The sequence below is a fragment of the Lycorma delicatula genome, chromosome 2 (assembly GCF_047948215.1).
Source record: "Lycorma delicatula isolate Av1 chromosome 2, ASM4794821v1, whole genome shotgun sequence".
NCBI lineage: Eukaryota > Metazoa > Arthropoda > Insecta > Hemiptera > Fulgoridae > Lycorma > Lycorma delicatula.
Window position 1 is genome coordinate 177,745,008 of NC_134456.1, and position 27,275 is coordinate 177,772,282.

Consider the following 27,275-nt stretch of genomic DNA (forward strand, 5'->3'; position numbering starts at 1 on the left):
TATAATTGTAGCAATTAGTAATAAACACCTACAACATGCAATGAAACAGTACCTAATATTGTTTAACTGTTATTATCTATAAAAGAAATCACTATATTAAATCTGGCTTTGACCACTACTTTATGTTATTTTATTTTACATATCTACTTTACATCCTTTTAAAGGAAACATTACAACAGCATTAGGTTATTATTATTTTTTCAAAGATTGTTTAATTTCTTTATTTACCACATTTTATATATATTAATTTTTAATCAATCAAAGGACATATTTCATGGGAGTTTTGTTAGTCACTGCCCATCTCTGCTCTGAATTCATGCTGGCATCTCTAAGACCCTTAGGGTAGCTGTTTATTTACTGGAGTCAGTGAATTGGTGACTATTCCTGGTACTGTCTGAGGGTTCTGTTTTTATTTGAGAATTGCAACATTAGCCAAACTGGCCAGCTGCAGGACCTTATTAAGTAATACCAATCCTCCTGCATTTCCTGCCTTTTATGAATCTAATCTAATGTCATCCCATGCCTTTGTATTTTACGGACCAACGTTTTTCTTGTTTTTGTTCAAATGACATGATAACAGTCCGTCAGATAAGAGACATTATGCAGTGCTTTATTTAACTTGCTACTAAACTACTTTTGCTACAGTTAAATTGAATTAAAAAAAGATTAATATTCTTTATTCTAATTAGAATTATCATTCTAGTGGAATTATTCTTTCAGATGATATTTTTGAAGCTAATATGCACTTAGTTCTTTCATTAGTGCTTATGAAAACAAAATTCTGCTTATTTTATTCAGAATAGAAGTCAGTTAAAAAAAAAAAAAAAAAACTTTTTAACATGATAAAAAATGTTTACTGAAATTTCATTTACCTGTTTTACTAGATGTTCTTTTTATTTCAAATGGTATGTCTTTCATTTAAATATGCATTTTATATGTTATATAACAGTTCTGAATATTATCACCATATGTAGATACCCAAATCTTCAGTTGTGGCATTAGCACATGTTGATGTATTGTCATTTATTACTACATCAACTAATTCATAAAATGGCCGACACACAAATGGTGAACAACATTGAAATGTAAACCAGCACTGAAATGTTAACAGATTATTGTCATAGTTTATTAGCATTTAACAGTAAATCATTTAAATTAATGGTTAGATAATTTAGGGAGCTTTTGAACTTTGTAATTATGTTATGAAATTAAAAATCATGGGGAGCATGATCAATAGCTGATTGAATCTATTTGTGTATTTTAAATTATTCTAATAAACTAAGTTTTCATTTTTATGTTCAGTATGCAAGATCTTTGAATTTAAGCCTTCATTGATATTTGTACAAAGTTTGATCAAAAATACGCAGAATTTTAGTTTTTTCAAAAAGTCTTTATTTATTTTGTCATCTTCAAAGTACTCTCTTGTAGATACAATACATTTCTGCCAGTGCTTTTTTCAATCTTCTAAGCATCTAGGGAACCCAATTTTCAGTATGGCTTTTAGCTCCTTCAGCGATTCTGTCTTTATATCTTCAATATGGCAAAGCGTCATTCTTTTATGGTTCTTTTCAACTGTTGATGGTAGGAAATAGTCACAGGGGAATATGGAGGCTGAGATTTCATAATGGTGTTGTTTCTGGCCAAAAATTAATCAAAAAGTAGTGAAGTATGAAAAGGTGCATTATCGCTGTGCAATTGCCATAAATTGTTTTGCCACAAATCTAGCTGTTTCTTCAGAGTGTTTCATGTAAACAGCATAGAACATTCAGGTAGTACTCCTTACTGACCACTTGACCTGGTGGCAAGAACTCATGATACTATAAGCTATTGAAATCAAAGAACACAATAATCTGAACCTTCACATTTGACACAACAAACCTCGTATGACTTTTTTTAGGTTTGATTATATGTTGTGGTTTATAAGTATACTTTTGTTTGTTCTTTAAATCATAACATACCTGTTTGTTCATTATAATAGTTAAGGTAATAATATATTCAATGAGGTTTTATTTGTTATGCTGAATGTTTTGGACAAAGGTGTTTATTGTGAGTTTTAAATAATATTTTCTAATTTAGTTTGTTGAAGAATGGTATGGATCCCCTACCAGATGAAGGGAATCTATGTAATTTGTTTTCTCTCAACAGAAAGAGATACATGATTTTTTTTATTTTATACTTTTTTATGAGTGTGACATATTTAAAGCACTGATCAGTGATAGTCTCTCTGCAAGTAATGATGTTCATTATACAGCTGTTCTTTGTAGTGAACAGACTGAATGTGCTGCATGTAGGACTTAATAACACCTGCATTTTTTTGGGCTGAGCATGCTGAGGTGTGATACTATTTTTGGTTTGTAAAGAAAATAATAGAAGACTATTGTGATCCTTAATTTTCCTTATAAGCCTGACGAGTTTAATTTTTGAGCCAGGCTATATCATTTTTGGGAGCAGCTTGTAGCAGGTGGCCAACAACTGTTTGGTTATTACATCTAATATATTAAGATGCCAATAGGAACTTTTGAAACATACTGTTACAGAATAATGTTGAAAAATTAGGTGAGTCAATAAAGTTTGAAATAAAATAATTTTAAGACAAACAAGTGGTAGGTTTGTAGAAGAATCTTTTTTAAATGTCAATTATGTCAGCAGGTAGGTATATACTTTTAATTAATGTGGTAGTGGAGGAATTGTAGAGAGTAAAAACTGTTAGGAAAGACATTTAAATTTTTAAATATTTAAATCAGATTATTGAAGATATATTTAATGTAAAAGATTATTGATTTTTGGAAAAATGTATTAATGTGGTCTATAAACTTTGGCAAAGAAAATTCCTATTTAAAGTGTAAATCCGTTTATTATAATCTAGAGTAGAGTGATTATTAATAAATATTATTATTATTATTATTATTATTAACTTACTGAAGAATAATGTGGTTTACAAAATATTGGCATATGTAGAGCAGCATTTAATACAATATATACATTACAATTCATAAGCAATAGAAATAATAATTTTGCCATCATGAAGTCACATATTTTTCTTTCCCGTCATTTACAGTAGCTGAATCTGATGAAAATAAATAACATAAATCACAAATATTGACACAAAAAGGTCTTTAAAAAATGATTTTACAATTATTATTTACTTTTTTTTCATTGTAATTGGTGTCAGTATTAATAAATGATTATTTCTTTTGTTAATAAAATGAAAGTGACAATGAAGAGACTCTTTGGTCCTTTGACTAATTTCACTTTTGAATCTCCATTATATCTTATTAAAAAAAAAAATGTTAAAACTATTAATGTGGTTATAATATCTATTGTAGAAAAAGCAAACAAAAAAAGATAAAATGAAGGGAAAAAAGATTTTTCATCTGATTATATACTGGCAGTTATAATTTTTCCAGTTAGAGATCCTGTAAAATAATTTGGAAATCTCTCAATATTTTATCAACATGATGTGTTCAAAAACTGTTTATGACTCATCATTTTTCATGTTTGAAACTAAATTTTCTAATATAATTATTTTTTTAAATTTCTCTAGTCAATTTTTGTTGACACTCAACTATTTCTAAATTATTTTCATGTTTGTTATTTTATGTTCAAAATAAGATGTTCGGTCACCTTCAATAATTTAAAAAAAATTCTTTTTTATAAGTTATAAATAGGAATTGATAGCAATGTTGATTTAAGGACTGATAGAGATCTTCAAATTGGTTAGTTATTTTTTATTAGGCAATTTATTAAACTTATATTTACAAATTGTAAACATGCATGAACTGATTATAACATATGTTAAACTGCTTATTAACATGTTAAGGCTGTATTGATTGAGTTATAGGTAAACATGGACTTCTTATTAATTGTGATTAATAAATAGTTTAACTGTTAGTCTTTTATTTAAAATTAATAAATAAATTCAAGAAAGTTTATATTGACAATAGTAACTTATTATTCATAGAAGAATTGCCAAAAGCAACATTCAGAACCGCCCCTAGGGCCAGGCAACTGGAACACCCGCCCCGGACCCCACGCTTAAGAGGATGCAGCATAATAATGTTTTATAATTAAAATGTAACAACTTGTATTTGAATGCAAAACTTAATTTTAAAATATAATTGTAAGGTACACTGGAAAAATCTCATAAATCTTGATTTCTCATTATAAATTTGCTACTAATTGATTTTATGATCAACAAAAAGAATAACTGTTTAATGTATACATTCAAATACATTTGTTTTTATTAGTGTTCTATTAGTAGTTTTTTTTTATAAAAGAATAATTACCTTAAAAATAATCATAAACTAATAATAAAGGAAAAATTAGTTTTTATAATATAAATTGTAAGTGGGTAGTATGTAACCTACCAACAAAATTAGGCACCAAGTCAGGTTGGTGTAGTTAGCATAGTACAGGACAACTACTAGCAAGAAGAGGTACCTCCTGTAGGCTGCTGGTGTTTTTGATTTTTTGTGTGGTATATTTGAGTTTTTGTGTTTATTTTGAATGTTGATGATGTGTTTTGAAGGTATGTGAGTTCGTAACGTGAAATACTTAGTGAAAAAATAGTTATAGTGCTTTTTATAAAACAGTGAGATGGAGCCTGGGGAGCCACATTAAATATTCTTAAAACAATTAATTAGGTTAGTAAGTACATTTTTTTGAAATATGGTGATTAGAGAAGGGTTAATATAGTGTTACAATATTCATTAAAAATAGAAAATATATTTTCTAGGATTTAGAACATTGGCAATGAGTACGAGTAGAGATCATAATAAAAATAGAAATTATTTAAGTGGTAACCAGAAAAGAAAATGTGTCAAAAATCAAAAAAGATTTAGAAAGTCGTCAAAAAATTAGTCTTTTAAAATATTTTCAAGCTGATAACGAAGAAAACAATCTGGCTGTAGCTAGCACTAGTATACAAAATAAAGAAGAGTTACAAATTACATACAAAGAATTACCTTCATTATTGAATGAAGATTGAGCAATAAATGAAGAAGAAAGTCAAGAAGATTTTTTTCTTAGCGCAAACTAGGAAACTAAAGAATTAACCGTATTGGAAGACGATTCTAGAATATGGCCATCACACCCTTCTGAGAAAATCAGATTATTAATAAAAACATTGTTCAAGTAACAAATTACGATTTTCCCATTTATGAACAAGGTAGAATATTGAATGTATCTTATTATACAAAAGTACATTTAAATGGAGAAAAATATTGCAGAAACTGGCTTCTCTATTCAAAACTAAAAGATAATGTATTTTGTTTTTATTGCTATTTATGCCCTAACCAATTGTCAAGATCATCTTTAGCATTAGTAACTGAAGGTGTTTCTGATTGGAAGCACCTTGGAACTCGCTTAAATGAACATGAATTATCGTTGCCACACAGAAAATCACTTAAAGATTTTATGGAGCTAAAAAACAGGTTGCAAAAATAATAAACAATTGACGATTTTCATCAAAGACAATTAAATTCAGATGCAGAACATTGGCGTGAAGTTCTTAGAAGGATTATATTTTGTATACAATTTTTAGTTAAAATCAACGATGCACTTCCTGGAACGAATTTTTCCAAAAAAATAATGGTAAATTTTTAGGTTTAAATGAATTAATTTCAAATTCGATGCAAGAGTGGCAGAACATATAAGATGTATCAAAGATAAAGAAACAAACGATCATTATTTAGGTTGCAAAATTCAAAATGAAATAATTAATCTGTTGGCAAACAAAGTTAAAAATTAAACAATAAAAAAAATAAATGAAAGTAAATATTATGCAGTACAGTTAGACTGTACTATCTATAAAAGTCGTATTGAACAATTTACTCTCATTGTTCGAATTGTAGAAATGCCTGACGAACAAGAACGAAACGAAGTTGAAATTAATGATTATTTTATCGGGTTTTCTCCTATGCCGAAACGTACAGCGTTTGATTTATCAAAGGAATAATGTAAACAACTTAAAACTTTAAATATTTATTTGAACGATTACCGTTCAAATACCGTTAAGCTTATGACAATGGGGTTAACATGGTAGGCAAGAGAAAAGGCGTGCAAACAAACATTTTGAAAAAAAATCCGACAGCATTTTTTTTTGTGTCAAGTTCTGCGCGTAATTTAAATTATTAATAAGTGATAAGTGAGGCTTCCTCGGTTCCTACGGCTACGACATTTTTTGGAACACTTTCAAGACTGCATACACTATTTTCCACGTCTTCTCATAGGTAGGTATGTTTTAATGAAACATTTAACAAATTCAGCTTTAAAACTGATATCAGATACACGTTGGGAATGTCTAATAAATTCTGTGAAGACAGTAAGATTTGATTTAGACAAAATTATAACAGCATTAGAACAATTAAATGACGTGACAGAGGATTCTAATGTTAAAAGTGAAACAGATTCCTTACTTGAGCATGCAATTAATTTTGAATTTGTTTTATCTGCTGTTATTTGGTATGAATTATTATTGACAGTCAATACAGAAAGTAAGACTATACAAAAACTTAATTGTGATTTAAGTTTAGTAATTAAGCTTTTAAAAGGGTTGATGGATTTTTTAAAGAATTTTAAGATAATGGTTTTATAAAATCTAAAATGGAAGCAAATAATATTTGTGAAAAACTAATATTTCAAACCAATTAAAAACCGTAAGAATAAGAAAACGTACACGTTTATTTAATTATGAAGAAGCGAAAGCAAATAAAAGTGTAAATGATCCAGAAAGAAACTTCTACAGAAATTATTTCTTAGCAATAATAGATCAAGTCATATCTTCATTACAAGAAAGTTGAACAAATTGAAAATCATATTAAATTAATATTTTCGGGTTTCTTTACAATATTCCACTATTACGAACAATGGAAGACGACTAACTTAAAAGGTTTCGGGTAGATTTAGATTTAAGATTAAGGCAAGATGATAATGTGATTTAATGGAGCATATTTATATGAAGAAATTAAAATATTTTGTTCGATTTGTACTAATATTGAAAATGCAACACCAGTGCAGTGCTTGAATACGCTGAAAAATATGCACGACTCTTTTCCAAATCTGGCCATTACTTTAAGAATATTATTAACAATTCCGATTTCAACAGCATCAGCAGAACAAAGTTTTTTAAAATTAAAACTAATTAAACATTTTTTACGGACAATAATGTTACAGGAACGATTAAAAATTCACACTTTTATATATTGAGCACGAAATATGTGAAAAATTAAATTGCGATGATTTAATAAAAGATTTTGCTGAAATAAAAGCTCGGAAAATTAATATTTCATAAAATAGTACGAAAGGTTAATTAAAAAAATGAAGATAAAAATAAATAAAAACAAACATATAATCTTAAAAAAAGATTTTTTTTACACTTTTTGTTTTATAATTTCCGCAATTTTGTTTAAATAAATTTTTGAAAAGTTAATTATTTTACTTATTAGTTTTTTTTTTTTTTTTTACTAATACTTAGTTTATTTTTAGGAAGGGCCGTGTAACTTCAGATTTTCCCCGGGCCACGCAAAAACTAGGGTGGTCCTGGCGACATTCAATATTTCCGCTGCAATTTCTACTGCAAGATAAATTAATGGTACATTAAATAATAATTTGGCTTTGTTATAAAATTATTTTGAAAGATGTAGGCCTACCTTTTAACTCATAATTTGTAGTACAAGATTTTCAGAATTTTTGTTCTTTGGTTTTCAGTGAAAATGGATTTTTATTGTTTGATTTTTTTTAATTTATAAACATTTCTTAGAATTCAATTAGAATTAAAGACTAACTCTGTCTTAAAGTTTTATTTTGTTGTTACTTATTTAAGAAAATAAATTTGTATCAAATTTTGTTTTCAACTCTACGTGTCTGGGGCTTACAACAATTTTTCAAAATCTACTGAAGGTACAGTCCTGGGGCCATTTTTTTCAATATTTAATTTATGATTGATTAATACAAAACCGCTAATGTTTTGCACTTTAGTTTGTGTTAGTTTCAGTGTAGTATTATTTGAGTTTTAGAGCGAAAATCTGGTCAAAATATTTGCTAGTCCTAACGTAAAAACAAGAGGTTTTTAGACCTATATTTATATATATAAACCTTTTTATTGTTTTGTTTGGGAGAAAGCCTGTAAAGCACAACAGAAACTTCTGGGAACACTATACAAATTATATATAAGTATAACTTTGGCCATTAATATGGCTAGATAATTAAAGATTGTTATATCATTCCAGAAAATACTAAAAATAGGTTAGGATTTCTTTGTTTGACTCATTTTATCTACGTGCACTTTAGTTTGTGTTAGTTTCAGTGTAGTATTATTTGACTTTTAGAGCGAAAATCTGGTCAAAATTTTTGCTAGTCCTAACTTAAAAACAAGAGGTTTTTAGACCTATATTTATATATATATAAACCTTTATATTGTTTTGTTTGGGAGAAAGCCTGTAAAGCACAACAGAAACTTCTGGGAACACTATACAAATTATATATAAGTATAACTTTGGCCATTAATATGGCTAGATAATTAAAGATTGTTATATCATTCCAGAAAATACTAAAAATAGGTTAGGATTTCTTTGTTTGACTCATTTTACATCTATTACAAAAACTACAGTCTGAATGGTCATCTACAAGACCTTTTTTAACAACATTTTATGCGCGACATCTAACAGATTTTCTGCTGTACAATTGTTTTACTTGAACTTCTTTAAAAAGTCATAAATTGTCTTAATATTTGACAAAACTGAATGAAATTCATTATCGCGTTCGTTAATTACTGTACTAAAATCATTTATCTACATTTCTTAGCTTCGTCATAACTAAATCACATGTTGACGCCTTTCGGATATATTACATTTTAAAACTCGCTGACATTACAGCGGGTACTGGAGTACGTTATTGAAGGCAATGGAATAAATGTGTTGGGATGTGCATAGGTACTGCTAGGGCTACTGTAGGAAAGTTTAAGGGACTTCTGGCGTGCATTAATTCCATTGCGCCATCTGCGAAGTTGATTCACTCTAGTATTCATTGTGAACCATTGGCCTCAGGTGCTATGCCTACTTATATGAAATTCATTCTTGATAATGCAGTAAAAATAATAAATTTAATTATATCTGGGCCTCTAAAATTCTCGTATCTTTATCGTACTATGTCAAGAAATGGGATGTGAACATGAAAATTTGCTGCTTCATTTAGAGGTGCACTGATTACCATGAGGTAAAGTGTAAACACAGCTAGGTTCAACTACTTGACGAGGTGTGAATTTTTCTTCTTAGCTCCAGATTTGAACAGCTTTGTAAATGCTCTAAGTTTCAGCTTTCAGAGTTCGTCTTCAACAGTGTTAAAGAAAACAGTAAACAATAAAGAAATACAATAAATAAATTAAACTTATGGTCACGCCGAGTTGCTAATCAGGAATTCGATTCGTTACCCTCTTTCAGTGACTTTCTTGAAACAAATGATGATCAATTCTTGTCCGATATTATTAAAAAATATAAAAGGACATCTTGAGTCACTGACATTGAAATTAAGGCATTATTTTACTTCCTGCAGTGGAAATAATAACTGGATGAAAATTACCTCTTCATGGAGACAGAAAGTACTCTTCTTGTCAAAGTAGAAAAAGAGCTATTAATTATCATGTGATTCCAGTTTGAAAATTGTATTTTCAACTATGACCCACGACTGATGTACCCAGGTGTTTCCCGGTCTGGATTGCAACATTTACTGCCACTTGCATCAACATACACGTATGAAGGTTCATTTTCTGCTCTAGTCTTCTTGAAAAACAAGTATAGAAATAAATAAACTTAATGTAGAACCAGATTTGCCACTTCGAGTATCGACAAGTGAACCAGATTACGGAAAACTGGCATCTGAAAAACATCAACCGACTCATTGACTAAGCCTGAAAAACGGGTTTTCAGTGTAACATTATGTAAAATTATGTTTATTTTTATAATAAGTTTTCAGACATTTACAACCTAAAATTGAAATTTTATTTCACTATCGCTTCTTGAAAGGTTTAATTCGTTGTATTATTCAAATATTTAATGAGGATCAGCTTAATAGCTGACCAACGTTAATTAGGAAAAACGTTTAGAGCAGTGTTTCCCAACCTTTTACCTGCCGATCGGCGAAAATAGGAAAAATATTTCATGGATCAGCGTCAGTCAAAAATAAAAAAAATAATATGTAAACAGGTTTAAACATTTATTAAATTTAGTGTTGCTGCTTATTATTATTAAATAAGCTGCTGCTTATTTTTTAATAAATTTGATATATGTAGCTGCAGATTTGTTTCTGAGAGATGAAACGCTGCATTAACATCCAGTCGATTTCATTGTTTGGTTTTTATTACTGACGTAGCTGAAAAAGTTTTTTCACATAAATAGGAAGTCGAAAAAACGACCAACAATTTGATAGCTTTATAACAGAGATATCGATATTCATTATCTAGAGAAATCTAGAATTGAGGCAATGATTGAATTTTATGTCTGGACACAATAGTAACATCAGAAGACAATCCTTGTCACGAAGATCAAGTTTTTCCTTGTCACGAACATCAAGTGCACATGAATTTACATCTTCCAAAAAAGGATTATTAATCCAGAGGTTACCTTTAGGCGGATCTTCAGTTTCAGGGAAATAGTAATTCAAGTTTTCAGCTATCGCCTCTAAATGTTGGTTTATTATGTTGAATATGATGTCAGCAGAAATCAAGAATCTCCGAAAAGTGGAAACACTTATACATCTTTCTCTTGTACTCAACTATCCCAAAGAGCCAGTTTCTTTTTGAACGTCTCCATTTTATTTCTAAGTGTAAAAATATTCGTACAAGATCCCTGAAAAGAAATATTAAGTTCGTTAAGAAGGCAAGTATGTCGGCCATATACGCAAGCTTAGCCAGCCATTCCTCATTCAACAAATTATCGACTAGGTCAGATTTTCGCTCCAGTAGGAACTGCTCACTTCTTCCCCCAGTTCGAAAAGACGTGCAAGAACTATTCCTCTTGAGAACCACCTAATTTCTCCATGAAGTAAAAGATGTTGGTGGTTTGAGTCATACTCTTACACAGTTGTAAATAGCCTGGAATTCGAAGCTCAACTACGAATTTCGTTATTTATCTTATGTCTGAACACAATTGTAACATCAGAAGTCGATCAGTTTTTCCTTGTCACGAAGACTAAGGTCTGGTTCGTTATTTATCTTCACCGCATCATTCATTACTATATTTAATTCAGAGGAAAGCTTCTTTGCTGCTAGTTGTTCCCAGTGGATCATGCAATGAGTAAACAAAGCTTCTGGGGGCACAACTTCTTTTATTTTTGTAACTACTCTTGATTGACAGCCAGTCTTGCTAGCAGCCTCGTCTGTACACACTCCAACGCATTTGTTCCAGTCTAAGCTCTAAGTTTGAAAATACTCATTAAGGTAAAATGAGTAAATGAGGTAAATGATCCTTGAACTAGTGGTTCGTCGAGGTAAGTCAAGGCAACATAGAAGTTATTCCCGTAAGTCTTTATAGTCACTGTATCTCACGAAGCAAAGTAAGATATCATACTCACGTCAGTTAATTCATCAAGTTGAATCGCAAAACATTTCGATTTTGATTCCCTCTATAACTTGCATTTTTATGTCGGTAGTCATGTCAGCAATTCTTCTCATTACAGTGTTATTCGAAAGCGGTATAGCTTCTAGTTTTTTAGCTGCTTGAAGACCTAAAATTTCTTGTAAAAGTAACGAAATAAGATGCATAAAGCAGAGATTTTTTACTAGTCGTCATCGTTTTTATGTGATGCTTTTGAGATGACATCTGGTTAAGTAATCGTACAAAAAGATTCAGTGGCTTAACAGTGTAGTCTCTATGCTTCGAACGTAAATGACGAGTCAGTTTGGACGGTTTCATAGCATCATTTGAAAGACTTACACACAAAGGTCTTGGCGATACTTCACTGCCAGGTGCTACAACAAAATCAGCTTTAAATAATTTTTATCGTAGTGTCTAACAAAGTCTCATTTTTTCTTTTTCGTTTATACTGTACATTCTGAAATATCAACATATTTCTTTTTTTTTGTTTGTTTTTAACTTACAGCACTAGTATTTGGCATACTTTCGGCGCCAGCATTACCTTTCTCTGGAATATTATCCTTGTCTATAACTACATAAAAAAATGTTTAAAAGATTTTGCTGTCTGAACTTTTTTCTCCACTCCGGTGGTTTTAAAATTGTATCAACAAAATATTTGCTTAACACAAAACTACAAAAAAATAGACACGAGAACGATAAAATAAGATTTCTTACAACGTGTCGTCGGCAGAGCTTAGGTAATACTGACCAAAGAGAAAGAGACTGCTAGGAACTTGGATTCATTCGTTTTTCGAGGCCTGCGCACTTTGCCTATATAATTGTCGCATGCAGCGCCCGAACTCCTTCGAATGTGGTAGCAGCGTAGCGGTGTGATTCATTGAAAGTATTGTTGAATCAAGAACATGTAAAATATTTAATTATTTCAAATTAGGCTGTATAATTAATATGTTCTCTTTTGATGTATACACGTTGTTTATTTATTTAAGTTAATACGTTTATAGAAAATAGTTGAGAGGTTTAAATAACTTTAGAAAGGACATTACAAATTTTTAATTTTTCGCGGACCGCCGCCGGTCCGCGGAAACACTGGTTTAGAGAATCTTTAAGAACACAGAATGGGCTATAAGCGGTTCGTGGCAATGAAAAGTTGGGGATCGCTGGTTAAGAGGCTTGGTCATTACCTCCAGATAGAATTATCACGACTTTCCTGATGGGGATTAAGATATTAAAGATATTCATTAAAGAAAAAAATTAAACCTTTTACTTCATTATATTTCTGTTATTATGGTAAAAGAAAAAAGATCTCCGAGTTCAGATCTATATACTAATCATCTAACTAATCATGTAACCTAATAATCTTACCTACTATTTAATATTTTAAATATTTTATTAGTTTATTATTATTATTATTGTAATTAACTTAAATTAGGTCATTTAGCGAACTTTTATGGGTTTTATTGTTTATTTTGGCTGTCGATATTGGGTTGTCAAAACTAAAAAATATATGCTTTCAAGAAAGAGAAGTAATATTTCTTGTTATTCGAAGAATAAAAGTATCTTGGTCCTGTGAAATATTTGAAGTGAGAACGAGGAAAATGTTGGAGGAAAGAGAGCTCTTCAGGCTGTAATTGTTATTTGTCAGTATTATTCTCACAATCATGAGGATAACGAACACGGTCTGGGGCGGAGCTACCTGGTTAGATGGGAAGGGTGAGCGAAGCAGACCCTGACCGGCTAGTTTTACCTATAATTATACGAGTATATAAAATATATTTGTATGTTATACATATAAACTTTTATGTACCGAGATGTTTTAAAAATTTACCGATAAAATGATTTAATTTATTAAAATATGAAATTTTTTAAAGAAATTTCAATGAAAAATCATTTATATAAATTATATTACACATCTTTAGAGAGAATGCACTTCTGTGCGCTATCTGTTGAGAATTATATTTTTGTGACCTTAAATTATATTTTTGACCATTTGAAACAAAAACTTACTACATTTCTGAATTGTTAAAAATTAGTTATACGCCGTTGATAATTGTTGAAAACTCTTCCTACCTTGATGACACAGCCTTCTGAAGAAATATTTTTAAAAATATTGCCATTTTGTTCAACTGCCTTCAATTTATGCTGTCTTACTAAGTGGGAAAAGTCAATTTATCTCCATGTAATAAATTTTCATGGTTATTGATTATAAAGCATTCATGGAGATGAAAAATAATGTGCTAGTCGCGCAAGAAGACATACGGTATTTTCTAACCAGTATTTTATTAACACTTCTGAATTTTAAGGACCTGAAAAGGATACCTAAGAGAAAAATCCATGTTTTTGTTATTATATTGCCGATTGCATAATCTTCGGTTATATATTATAAAAGTCGAGAAAAACTGTTTCTATTTTAACATTTAACCTTTCTAAAGAAACTTAAATAAAAATACAAAAATTATTTATACTTACAGGTAGGAAGTTCTTTAAAACTATTACTCTCACTGGTACCTTCATTTATGAGTAACATTATTTTAATATATTAAAAATATTTTTCTATGCACACAATTAAATACTATTTCATTGCTAAACAGTTCATTTAACTTAATTACGTATAGTTTCCAATTGACATTTGAGTAAATATTTTTATTATTCGATAACCTATCTAGTTTGTTTATCTACAATATTAACTCAATCAAATAAAAACTGCGCAGATTAGATAAAACTAAATTGTTTTAATCGTGAATGGTCTGCCAATGCTTAATTAATATTATTCTTAGCTAGTGATAAACTAAGACGAATTCAATTACAATCATGTTATACTCGATGATTTTTTTTTTTATGACTGGTTTTCTTGAAGAATGCATTGCCTAACAGGGATTTGGATCTAAAATTTATTTTATTACAGTATTACTCGCTAAATACCCATAAGAGTGTTATATACTCATCGGATTAACTGTTGATAAACAAATAGCTTGATAAAAAAAAGGTAATTAATGACACACAATCTTTTACACACACTTTCTCTCTCTCTCTCTCTCTATATATATATATATATATATGTGTGTGTGTGTGTATCATAATCTTTCTTATGGATGGGACGGATGTAAAATATCTGATGTTCAAGTAGCGGCAATCAGATGTGCTTACTCTACGAATAATCATTCAGTCAGTCCCTATGGAGAACAGAGTGGAGGTTTCACTTGTACAATTGAATATCCCTTCTATTTCACTTAGAAAACACTAAGGGAAACTACTTTTTATCTTCCTAGTGAGGCTTTCAAGGAATGCTTATTATTCTTGAAAAATAGCTGTACCATTTATACAAATAGCTTGTACATCATGTTTTTTGTTGTCTATAACCGCTCGGGAATGGTATCTGTATACATGACATATAACAAAATAATCAATTACTTATTTTACTGACCCGGCTCTTTATACATTTCTATTTGTATTTTACAAAGGATTAAAATTGACAGATTTAACTGTTCGATACCCGGTCATTAATTTTATCGTAGAATAACTAAACATGTATACAAATTTCTACATCAGATCATATAAAGAACGCTGCGGCTTCGTCGGTTCCTACATTCTCATCAGTATGAACTCATATGTATGCTCATCAATTAAGGATATCATCATCTAGCTGAGGATTGATTTACATCCACAAAATTTAAATTGGGGAAGAAGAGAAAAATTAAGCGGATTAAGAAATTAAGGATCAGCTTTGTGAAATGCCGATCTCGGAACCGTAGCAAAAAATAAAAAACCAAGACCAGAAAATTGCTTCAAGTGACCTCAGGCCGAAGCACATACAGTAAATCATTCCGGAGATCAAGGTACTTTTTTTAGAGTGAGAATAGCACATTACTCATCGACAATTTTGCGTTAATCAGCCGATTTATTGAGTGTAGAAAATATTTTTGCTCTGGGCGATAAAGGACTACCCGAGTACAGTCTCAGGCTTCCTAAAGAAACATCACCCATTAACGGAATCGTACGTTATTTGAAAGAGCTGAATTGAACCAAAAAACTGTTCATTCAGTACTGTTCCTTGCATATTTAATGTTATTTTAACCTATGCTTTAAAAAAGTTAGTTTAAAGGAAATTCCGTAAACATTTTTTTTTATTAATTTCACGGATCTTGTTTTTAACGGTTGTGAAAATAATAACATATATTTTTAAACCCCTTTCTGATTCCATGTTATATTAGTTAGACATATTTCACTGTACAGTGAAATATAATACTAAAATTTTAATATTATGTTAGACATATAATATTAAAACTATGTTATATCTAGTTTGATATTTCCACAATTTTCGTAAACGGTAATTATGAGTTTTTCTATTTCACTCTGAAGTGATTTTTTTTTTTAATTACAAACTACTGTGTGCCTTAAAAGCGCTTCAAGAGATAATATTCATGACATTTCGAACTTACATGACGACAGTTTAAGAAAATATACAGGGATAATACAGTTATAAAAACTTATTTTTATAATCTATAAAAATAGATTATGACTTCATTTTACGTCTATTAAATTACACATACACATTTTTTTTTTAATGAAAAGTACATAAAATTTTATTTCATTAATAACTTCAGATATTTTTTCATATTTTTTTAAAACTTATTATTATTGGATAATTATTTAGTATAATTTTTTTTTACAATCAGAGGTAAATGTATTAATAAATCAATATATTTAAATTAAAACAAAAGTTGAAAATAAAAAAGAAAATGAAGTCGGATTCAACGGATATGCCTTCCCCTTGTAAGATCAAAATATTTCATTAATTAATATTTTATTTGGCTATAACTTTTAGCCAATGAAAATAAGTACCACTTACGGTATATCGTTGAAAATCTTTCAATGAGAGCTTATTACTGCAGTTAAGAAAAAGTTCAAAATCCAATTTTTTTGAATTTTGGGCTTTTTTGGACACTTTTGGTCCAGTCGATTCCAATCAAAAGGGGAGATGAACAACTAGATGTTATAACAGTCCTAAATCTAAAATTTCAACATCCTACGGCTAATAGTTTTTGAGATATACGAGATACATACGTACGCACACACGTACGTACAGACCTCACGCCGAAACTTATCAAAATGGATGGTCAAGATGGAAACTTCCGTTGAAATCTGAAAACCAACATTTTTTGCGATCACAATATTTCCTTTACTTTTACAAAGGAAGTAAAAATTGTCGAAAACTATTTATAGAAATTAAACATGGTGAAAATAATCACAATCATGGGTAATAATCGATTTATTAATAAACTACTGATTGCCTGTTATATGTTGATCAAGTTGTTTTAGCTGAAATGTATTATACTCGTAATTATTAATCTACTAGCTACAAAATTGTAGCCCCGCTAATACAGTTGGGAAATTTACGTACGACATCTAATCGTTTTAGGATATGTAAAAAAAAGAATTGTTTAAGAAGAGGTAAATAAAAATTTCATAATCCTATTTAGGGTTTTCTATCAAACAAATTTGGCATGGAATTTACGTTTGAGCAATAAACCGGTTTCTTCGTTTTTAATTGTTTAAAGGAATTTGTTTGAAATCTTCTCATTTATTAATTTAAAAAAAAATAAATGTGTATCTGTTATGCCCCACATACCATCACATACTGTAATGATATTTTTATGTAAATATGTTTTGTGTGTGTGCGTGTGACTATGATTGCGTTTACGAATATGTAAATTGCAACAATAAATCTGGTTTTGCGTTATTAATTAAGCAGTTATTGTTGACAAAGAATCAACTTGAAAAGCAAAAAAAGATAGGCATTTAAAAAAAAAAAAAAAAAATTCAGTGTAAAAATTTTCCATTATATAATTTTTATAATGCAGTGTTATTGTTCTTAGTTTTTGAAATACAGCTAGAACAGAAGTTTGTAACTAGTTAAAACAAACTATAATCATGAACTTGTAGTCTACAACTATAATGATTTATATTTATTAACAGCATATCTTTTTACATTTTAATATTAACATGTTCGTTATACGTAAATTATTTTCATTTACAGTTAGTTTTACCTAAGTTCAAATCTATTATAAGGTGTTGTATTTATTATATTACCGAGTTATAGCTTTTAAAATAATCTTTTGTTTCTTCAGAAGCGTAGCGAATCTGTAAATTTTATATTGCTTTATCTCTACGACTTAATATATTTTACCTACGTAAAGTTTTTTTATTTTATAAATTGTCAACAATGTCATTGTTGTATGGCACTGAAATTAACAATTTTCAGGTTATCGAAGTGAAATAATTCCAAAAAAATTTATGATACGTCAGTAATTATAAACAATGATGACATATTATTATTTACTAAAACAAAAATATAGATTAACTATTTTGTGAGTAAAGTAGTTAAGAAGTGAAAAAAAAGTTGATTTAAGGGATAAAATAGCTTTGTAACTGCTAAACATTAACTTATTGCATAACTTATACTATTTAACAAACCTCGGTTCACGATTGAAGTACGCTGATCTATAAATCAACAGATTATTCAGATATAGCTACATTACCAATTTGAAATAGAAATTAATTTTATTTTTCATATCTGAGAAAAGTTTTATATTGATAAGCTTTTAGAAGTATTAACAACCAAATATTTAACCACATTATCTTAAGCCATTGATTGTCTATTGAGGTAAAACTACATTATTTAATTGCGCCGGTTGTGAAAATGGATTTTTTTTTAGAGGTGAATTACTCCAAATGTATGTATGTTTAGTAATGTAAATGACCAACTGAAGTAAGTGAGCAACTTAAAACCGAAGCGCTACAGACCAATCGCAGTTGTAACATGTGATATTTTAGAATGAAATAAAAAAAATTAATTTAATTTTAAAAATTAAATTAAATTCTGTATTTACATTAGCAAAACTTTATATATTTACCATATTTTTACAAAAGATGTTCAAAGTGAGCGTTCTGCACAGAGATGCACATTTGTGCTCGAGTGATCATATTGAGAGTCATCTGACAAAAACCTTGTCGGCAAAACGTTGTTATAATGCCGTCGATATCTTGTTAAATATTCCCCTTCAGTTTATCGAAACTGTAGGGATTTGATTCATAAATAAACACTATTCTTCAAATAGCTGAAAGAAAAAATCACAACTAGATAAGTCTGGGAAACGTGAAGGCGACCGTCTTCTGCTGATAGTTCATTCTTCTGTAAAAGCCACATGATAGTGTGCTAGTGAATCGTTAGATAATGACGCGATATTCTGTCTTGTTGGAAACAGCAACACTCTGTTTAAGAATTTAATAACTGGGCGTATAATCCTTCGATAACTGTATGGGAGACTTCTGTATTGGTAGAACGGTAATGGGTCCACTATACGATTATCGGAAAGAACACACCATACACTAATTTTTTTATCGTGAAGTGGGTGCGAATATCTGGCAAGGATCTTTAGCCACATAATAGCTGTGCTGTGAATTAACATGTCAAGATAAATGAAAAATACCTCGTCTGCCATGAAATACAGCATAGAGTCTATCTATCCGTCTACAATTTTCTTGCAAAAATTAAGAGGTACTAATCGCAGTGGGTCTTATGGATGTACTGCGTTTCATTCAAATTAAGTCGTTTTATTATGTTTTTAGATGAGAAATCCTGTAAAAGAAAATGAACTTTTAATGAAAAGAAGAAAAGCTTATTCATCGGTGAAAATATTTTTCCCCGATAAATAAGAGCGGTTTTTTAAAACAATTAAAATAAATAATAAGTATTTTTTTAAAACTGACCATGGTACAGAATTATGTTTCTCATTCTTTTCTTATCCAGTGTTGTTTTTAATTTATATTTATGAGTTATTTCAAAATGTTAGTATATAATATTTTTTGTTTATTTAATTCAATGATTTAAACAAAAGCGCGCGCTCGCATTCCGTATTTCATCCGCGCGGGTGTGGCGGTACTAGCGGCCACTTTCAATACTTTTTATACGCCCGGGTATGTGTGTGTTTGTTGTTAGGTGTCGCATGTTATATCTCCAGAAATATTCGACTGAGTTTGACCAAACTTGGGAAAAATACTTCTATATATGTGGCATTGATGCCATTAAAGTTTCAATTTAAAGGTCGAGAAGGTGAGGCTATAGAGCAAGGTCACCCTCAGTATCTCGATATTTCGCCTAATTAAGGTCTTATTTTTCTTAGACGTATTTGTTAACAACTAAAAAGTAATATTTCCAAAAAAACATTTTTGCTAAATCACATCCACCCCCCCAAAAAGCTCTATATATAGCTCTAATAAACTAGCGGCTAAGTGAGTATAGTGTATCATTAGTACCCTCTCATTACAAGCAGCGCTAGTGTAACACTGACATACAGCCGTTGTAGTCGTCTTCTATGTTGTAACGTCACAGGTGAGCGGTAGAATTAAATAAATGAGTAATATTTAAAGGGTAAAAAGGTATTGAAAGTGGCTGCTAGTACCGCCACACCCGCGCGAATGAAATACGGTATGCGCGCGCGAGCGCGCTTTAGTTAAAATAATTCAATTAAATAAACAAAAAAATATAAGTACAGGTCAAGTTCAAGTTAGCATGCGATTACGTACTTCAATGAATGTGTAACAAATATGTGTGTATAAGATAATAAATACTCGTATGTTAACAGGACAAATGTTATATAAATAGCTGTAAATTAAAATAGCTTATCTTATGAATATATATATATATATATATATATATATATATATATATATATATATATATATATATATATATATGGTGTTAGCAATAACTAAGAATACGTTCAAAAAAAATAACTGTTTATATAAATGCTTAAATGCATATTTCATTTAATTAACAGTCATCTTCAGTGAATATAACTTAATTAATAGAAATTGACAAAACAAAATCACTTTACGAAGCTATACCTGTATTTATAAATTATAGTCAAAAATTGAAAATTCAATAAAAAATTATTTTTAAAAATCACTTTTAAAAATTGTTTTTATGACGCTTACATGTCGTTTATAAAACTTCTGTACATACCAAACTCTCTAGACCTTACTTGGTGATCCCAGATGGAAAATTTGTGTAATATAATCTTATGCTTTCCATCTTGGTCTGTTTGTACTACAGTTTTGATAATTAATTTATTTTTAGTTTTATTTTGTAATTGAAGGTAAAATGTTTTTTAATTAATTATTTTCGTAATAATTCTTAAAAATCTAAATACGCCCTTAGTTTATTATTTTTAACCTTTGTATAAACGGTTCTTCAGGGTACTATTATTATCCATTATAATATATAATAATTGTTTATTATAATTCATTCTGTGCACGATAGTTTCATCACTTCTGTGTTATATGAAGAAAACTGTGATTAATGAGAAGTGTTATATAATGAGAAAAATGTGATTAAGTTCTTTTTTTTAATGTTCGAGGAATTATTATAATTTATTCATCTCGATTATTATAATAGAGCTACTAATAGAGGTAAATTATCGCTGATGCCACTCATCGGTTTTTTCAATTTCTTAATCTTGTATGACCCCCTACATGTAGAAATATGACGATAATTTTCTCCTCTAGAAATTTTTTTGTTTTCTTAATTACAAAATTTTATTCTTATAAGTGTGTTAGTGTCTATTTTGTTCAACATTTCCTGTACGGTTTAACCTAGACATGAACTTTTATGTGTAATAGTTTGTGTTTAGGATGACTGATTCTACAAATTTTTTGAAGAAGTTTGGACTTGAAGATTGAAGATTTATGAGAGGTTCATAACTGAAGGTTAAGCCGTTAACAATATATAAGAATTTATAAGAAATACTTTTCCATAATATAGAAAAATTCCTTAATCCGAGGTTTGACTTTTGTCCAGTACCATATGAATATGCAATCACCATCTTACATTTTACAGCAGCTACAAATTTTACAAACAAGATATAACTATTAAAAATAAAAAAAAACCACGACTGCCAAAAAAATTGCTTTTTAATATATGATAATTAAAGAGCGTACGGGTGACAATTTTATATGTAGTATAATTTTTTTTTCAAATTTTTTGAATTTATTTAAACACTTATTTATTTAGCCTGTGACACGGTAACGTAAGGATTCCAACGCGGGGTCGTACATCTAAATCGGTTCAGCCGTTGAGCTGCTACGGTGGAACATACATACTTCCACCCTAAATATATCATACTCCTTTTTGGGCAGTTGGGTAAAAAAAAACTGTATTTGTACGTTTTATATTATGAAGCAAATTAAGTTTCCAAGTCACTTAAAAATATATAGGATGGCTATTGTAGTAATCAATTATATTTAGTAATAATTTATCTAAACAGTATCTTTATAATCAATTAAGTAATTATTCCTCACTCACTGTATGGAATATACAAAAAAATTGGTGTTTGACTGATCATTTCTCAAATACCTTTTTCTCTGTTTTTTATTTTTCCTTTTTCTTTATTAAAAATAATATTAGGGATAACTTTCCGACTGTGTAATATTTATTTATTTATTCATTATTTACACTATAATTAAAATGTATAAATAATATAGCGTAGAATAGTGTATATATATATTTTGACACAAAATAACATTTTAACTTAAATAAATAACAATAACAAATTTAACAAAAATTTTAATTACAAATGACAATGGTAGATAAAAAAAGTCATGCAACACAGTTGTAGGAATTTCCTGCCACGCCGCTTTTTTCTGATGCACGGCTTACATACAAAATTTAATTTATCATTTTATTTAAATATAATATTTTTTGTTTATTTAATTCAATGATCTAAACAAAAGCGCACGCTTGCATACCGTATTTCATTCGCGCGGGTGTGGCGGTACTAGCGGCCACTTTCAATACTTTTTTACACTAAATATTATTCATTTATTTAATTCTACCGCTCATCTGTGACGTTGCAACATAGAGGACGACTACAGCGGCTGTACGTCAGTGTTACACTAGCGCTCACTGTAATGAGAGGGGGTACTTATGATACAATATACTCACTTAGCCGCTAGTTTATTTAGAGCATTTTTGGGGGCTGGATGCGATTTTGCAAAAATGTTTTTTTTGAAATATTATTTTTTAATTTTTAACAAATGTGCCTAAGAGAAATAAGACATTAATTAGGCAAAATCTCGAGATACTGAGGGTGACCTTGTAAGATGCGACACCTTACAACAAACACATACATAACCGTACGTATGAACATTTTTAAATAACTCATAAATATAAATTAAAAACAACACTGGATAAGAAAAGAATGAGAAACATCATTCTGTACCATGGTCAGTTTTAACAAAATATTTATTATTTATTTTAATTGTTTTAAAAAAACCGCTCATTTTTATCCGCAAAAATATTTTTACCGATGAATAAGCTTTTCCTTCTTTTCATTAAAAGTTCATTTTCTTTTACAGATTTCTCATCTAAAAACATAATAAAACGACTTAATTTGAATGAAACGCAGTACATCCATAAGACCCACTGCGATTAGTACCTCTTAATTTTTGCAAGAAAATTGTAGACGGATAGATAGACCCTATGCTTGTTCATGGCAGACGAGGTAGGTTTCATTTATCTTGACATGTTAATTTACAGCACTAACTATTATGTGGCTAAACATCCTTACCAGATATTCGCATTCACTTCACGATGAAAAAATCAGTGTATGGTGTGTTCTTTCCGACAATCGTATAGTGGGGCCAATACCGTTCTGCCAATACAGAAGACTCCCGTACAGGGAGACTTCTAAGAATTATACGCCCAGATATTAAATCCTTATAAAAGAGTACGACTTCTTCAAACAAAACAGAATAACCCGTCATTATCTAACGATTCACTAGCATACGATCATGCGGCTTTTACAGAAGTACGAACTATCAGTAGAGAACGGTGGCCTTCACGTTCCTCAAATTTATCTGATTGTTTTTTTCTTTCTGCTATTTGAAGAATAGCGTTTATTTATGAGTCAAATCCCTACAGTATCGATAAACTGAAGGCAAATATTTAACAAGATATCGACGGCATTATATCAACGTTTTGCGTCAGATGAATCTCAATATGATCACTCGAGCACAAATGTGCATCGCTGTGCAGAGTGCTCACTTTGAATATCTTTTGTAAAAATATGGTAAATATATTAAAGTTTTGCTAATGTAAATACAGAATTTAATTTCATTTTCAAAATTAAATTAAATTTTTTTATTTCATTCTAAAATATCACATGTTGCAACTGCGATTGGTCTGTAGCGATTCGGTTTTAAGTTGCTCACTTACTTCAGTTGGTCACATTACTCACACAAATAATTCATACATTTGGAGTAATTCACCTCTAAAAAAATAAATCATTAAAAAATCCATTTTCACAACCGGCGCAGTAATATAATGTAGTTTTATCTCAATGGCTTAAGATAATGTGGTTAAATATTTGGTTGTTAATACTTCTAAACGCTTATTAATATAAAACTTTTATCGGATACGAAAAATAAATTTAATTTCTATTTCAAATTGGTAATGTAGCTACATCTGTATAATCTGTTGATTTGTAGACCAGCGTTCTCCAATCAGGAACAGAGTGTTGTTAAATCTGACGGTGATTCCTGGATACTAAACCGGAAAAAATATAATACTATCTGTTTGTATTATATTAATGAATTCTTTACGCAACAACGTGTGTCACAATTAGTATTTATGTGAATTATTTACGCAACAACGTGTGTCACAATTAGTATTTATGTGAATTATTTATATTACACTAAAATAAATATATTGTTACAATTATGTGTACATTAAATTCATGTGAGAAATAAAAAAGGGTCCTTAATTCAGGTTTATAAAACAAATAATAGAACGATAAATAACTAATAAAAATAATGATAAGAAACACAATTGTTTTCAACCGTTGTTTTCTTTCTATGTTTTCTTATTTAATTATTATTATTATTTTTATTGTTGAATACTGATGTAGGTCTAATAGAATTAATTATGCCCCTGCTCATGGATAAGAGATTGTTGTGCAATAACAGATAATGTTGTAGTAGGATGATTCATAACTTTCAGAACTCATGTTATTGTTGCTATATGTTTATGTTCCTACTTGGTTTTCTCATATTATGATATTGTGTATTGTTATAATGGAATGCCAGTCTTCAGTCTGATGGGTTCATTACGCCCTCAACTGTGATATCTAATAAATTAGTTGGATATTTGACTTCCATATATTCAGGACGTGTCGGTTTCTTAGCAAGTTTATCTAATCGTAACCGCGTTATGTCAAACACAGTTTAGAATAGTATGTTAATTTGCGCTTTTTTATCGGGTCAGAAGTTAATGATTTTTTGTTTTTGTAATTTTTTGATTTCTTGTTCTTGTTTCTTCTTCTTGAACTTTTTTGTTCGTTAAGTAAACGTGGTTGTAAAGATAATGATACAGTCTTAATTATAGATAACGATGAAGACGGTTCTTTCAAAAATAATTATCAAATCTATTTATTCTTCAAGTTCATGAACAATAAACTTCAATATACTTAGTATAAAAATAAGTAATTCGCTCTTGAAGATCTGTAGCATTAAAAACAGTGCTTGTATGTTTATTTCACATCTTTCTATAGAAGTTAAGATGTGGATTTTCGTTACTGTCATATTGTATTAAAGTTGGTATTTATTTTTCATTATTAACAATAACTGACAAACAATATGTTCATGAAACAGTATAACAGTTTATTTTTTTTTAAAAAGTCAAAAAAATTATATATTTGTTTTTTTGTTGTGTGGCAATTACCCATTCTGTAGTTTAAAATTACGCAAGTAAAGATATAATTACAGTGCTTTCTCGTCTACAGGTGTTCTGCTGGTTTCGACCTTGAAATCAACTTTATTAAAATTAATTTTTATGAAATTAACAGTTAATTAGATTTCACATTTTATCATCCTTAGATAGCCGTAATGATAAATTTATCAGAACTGAATTTAGCAATTGACGTCATATCGCTTTATTTCTTATAATATAAAAGACCAACATTTATTTAAAAACATGCGTGTTTTTGGTTTTAGCGAGACAATCTTAATGACTTTTCTATTTGTGAAATCTTCTGTATATCTTTCGTAAATTATTAGTGCCGTTTTTGCGGAAACCTATCGGGATTACCTACCTATTTCTTAACTGTTGAAAATATCGAACTGGGATCTTTTTTAATAAACTTTCTGCTCAGAAAAGTTTTTTTTATGAAAATACAAAATCTGTAAAGTTTATCACAGACTTTACTAAAAAGGGACTTGAACTGGTTATGGCGATGTTATTTTATTCCCTTAAAAAATTTAATTCCTTTTTTAAAGAATCTGATGTGGCCACCACATGACTTCCTTGTACGCTAATTAAATTACATATACACGTTTTTTTAAAATGATTTTTAATTTTTTTTAAATACGTAAAATTTTATTTCGTAATAACAGTTTTTTTTCATATTTTTTATTTTATTTTTATTATTGAATTATTATTTATTGTAAAAATATTTTTACGATCGGAGGTTATTAATTAATCAATATATTTAAATAAAAAAAAAAAAGGAAATGAAGTCGGATTCAAACCGATATGCCTTCCCCTTGTAAGATCTAAATATTTTATTAATTAAACTTTTATTTCGCTATAACTCTGGAACCAATGAAAATAAGTTCGACTTATGATACATCGTTGAAAAGCACACAATGAGAGCTTATTAGTGCAGTTAAGAAAAAGTCCAAAAACCGAATTTGTTGGTTTGTACGTACAGACGTCACGCCGAAACTAATCAAAATGGATTCAGAGACGGTCAAAATGGATATTTCCGTTGAAATCAAAAAACCGAAATTTCTCGCGATTACAATACTTCCTTGTACTTCGTAAAAGGAAGTAAAAAGAATTCCTTTTGTATGCTGCTACTCCTTCCCACACCATTTCACTCGAGGTTCACATTCAAATTGTACAATCGTTTATTCATTCACTTTCCTTGCAGTAATATTTGCAAAATATAAACAATTTAATGATATGTTCAAATATGTAAAATTAATTCGTGAAGTACCCTTTGTAATATAACTGATGCATTCTAAGAAGCAAAAAATAAAATCAAATTTAAAAAAACCTTTTTAAAACTTATTACATAAAAACTGAAAAACCAAAAAAAAAGAAAAAAACACCTGAAAGAGGATCACTGTCTCTTTTCCTTCTAGATTTATACTCTTGTGTAAAATTGCACAGGTAAAGAGTTAATTACAGTGCTTTCTAGTCTACAGGTGCTCTGCTGGTTTCGACCTTGAAATCAACTTTATTAAAATTAATTTTGATGAAATTAAAAAAAACGCTTCAGTTTGTGCAAAAGCTTCATCAATTTCCATTTTAATGAAAGACATTACCAACAATAGTTTTCTAGAGTCCGCTATACTTTTTCTTATAACGGACTATATTGCTAGTTTTATATATAATTGTAATTTAAGGTTTTATTATCTTTGTAGATATTACAGAAATAATTTTTTATAGAGTAATTTATCTTTGATATATATTTTTTTTTTAAATTATAATTATACCATGAACAAATAAATTTTACATCAATATTTTATCATTTAGAAATATAATTCAAGTTGTTAATTTTCTAATTCAGCCTATTGTAATTAATAACTGCTGTATGTTGATTGCTTTTAATTCAACTGTAAATTTAAACA

General features: G+C 29.3%; 1 long non-coding RNA gene across 1 annotated transcript; it reads right to left on the minus strand.

Moving 5' to 3' along the window:
* LOC142320326 (uncharacterized) lies at positions 1 to 14,199 on the minus strand. Its single transcript, XR_012755349.1, has 4 exons — positions 14,055 to 14,199; positions 2,920 to 3,067; positions 873 to 1,096; positions 1 to 28 (listed from the first exon to the last, which is right to left on the minus strand). It is a non-coding gene; the product is annotated as an uncharacterized LOC142320326 (long non-coding RNA).
* Between the last annotated feature and the right edge of the window lie 13,076 nt (positions 14,200 to 27,275).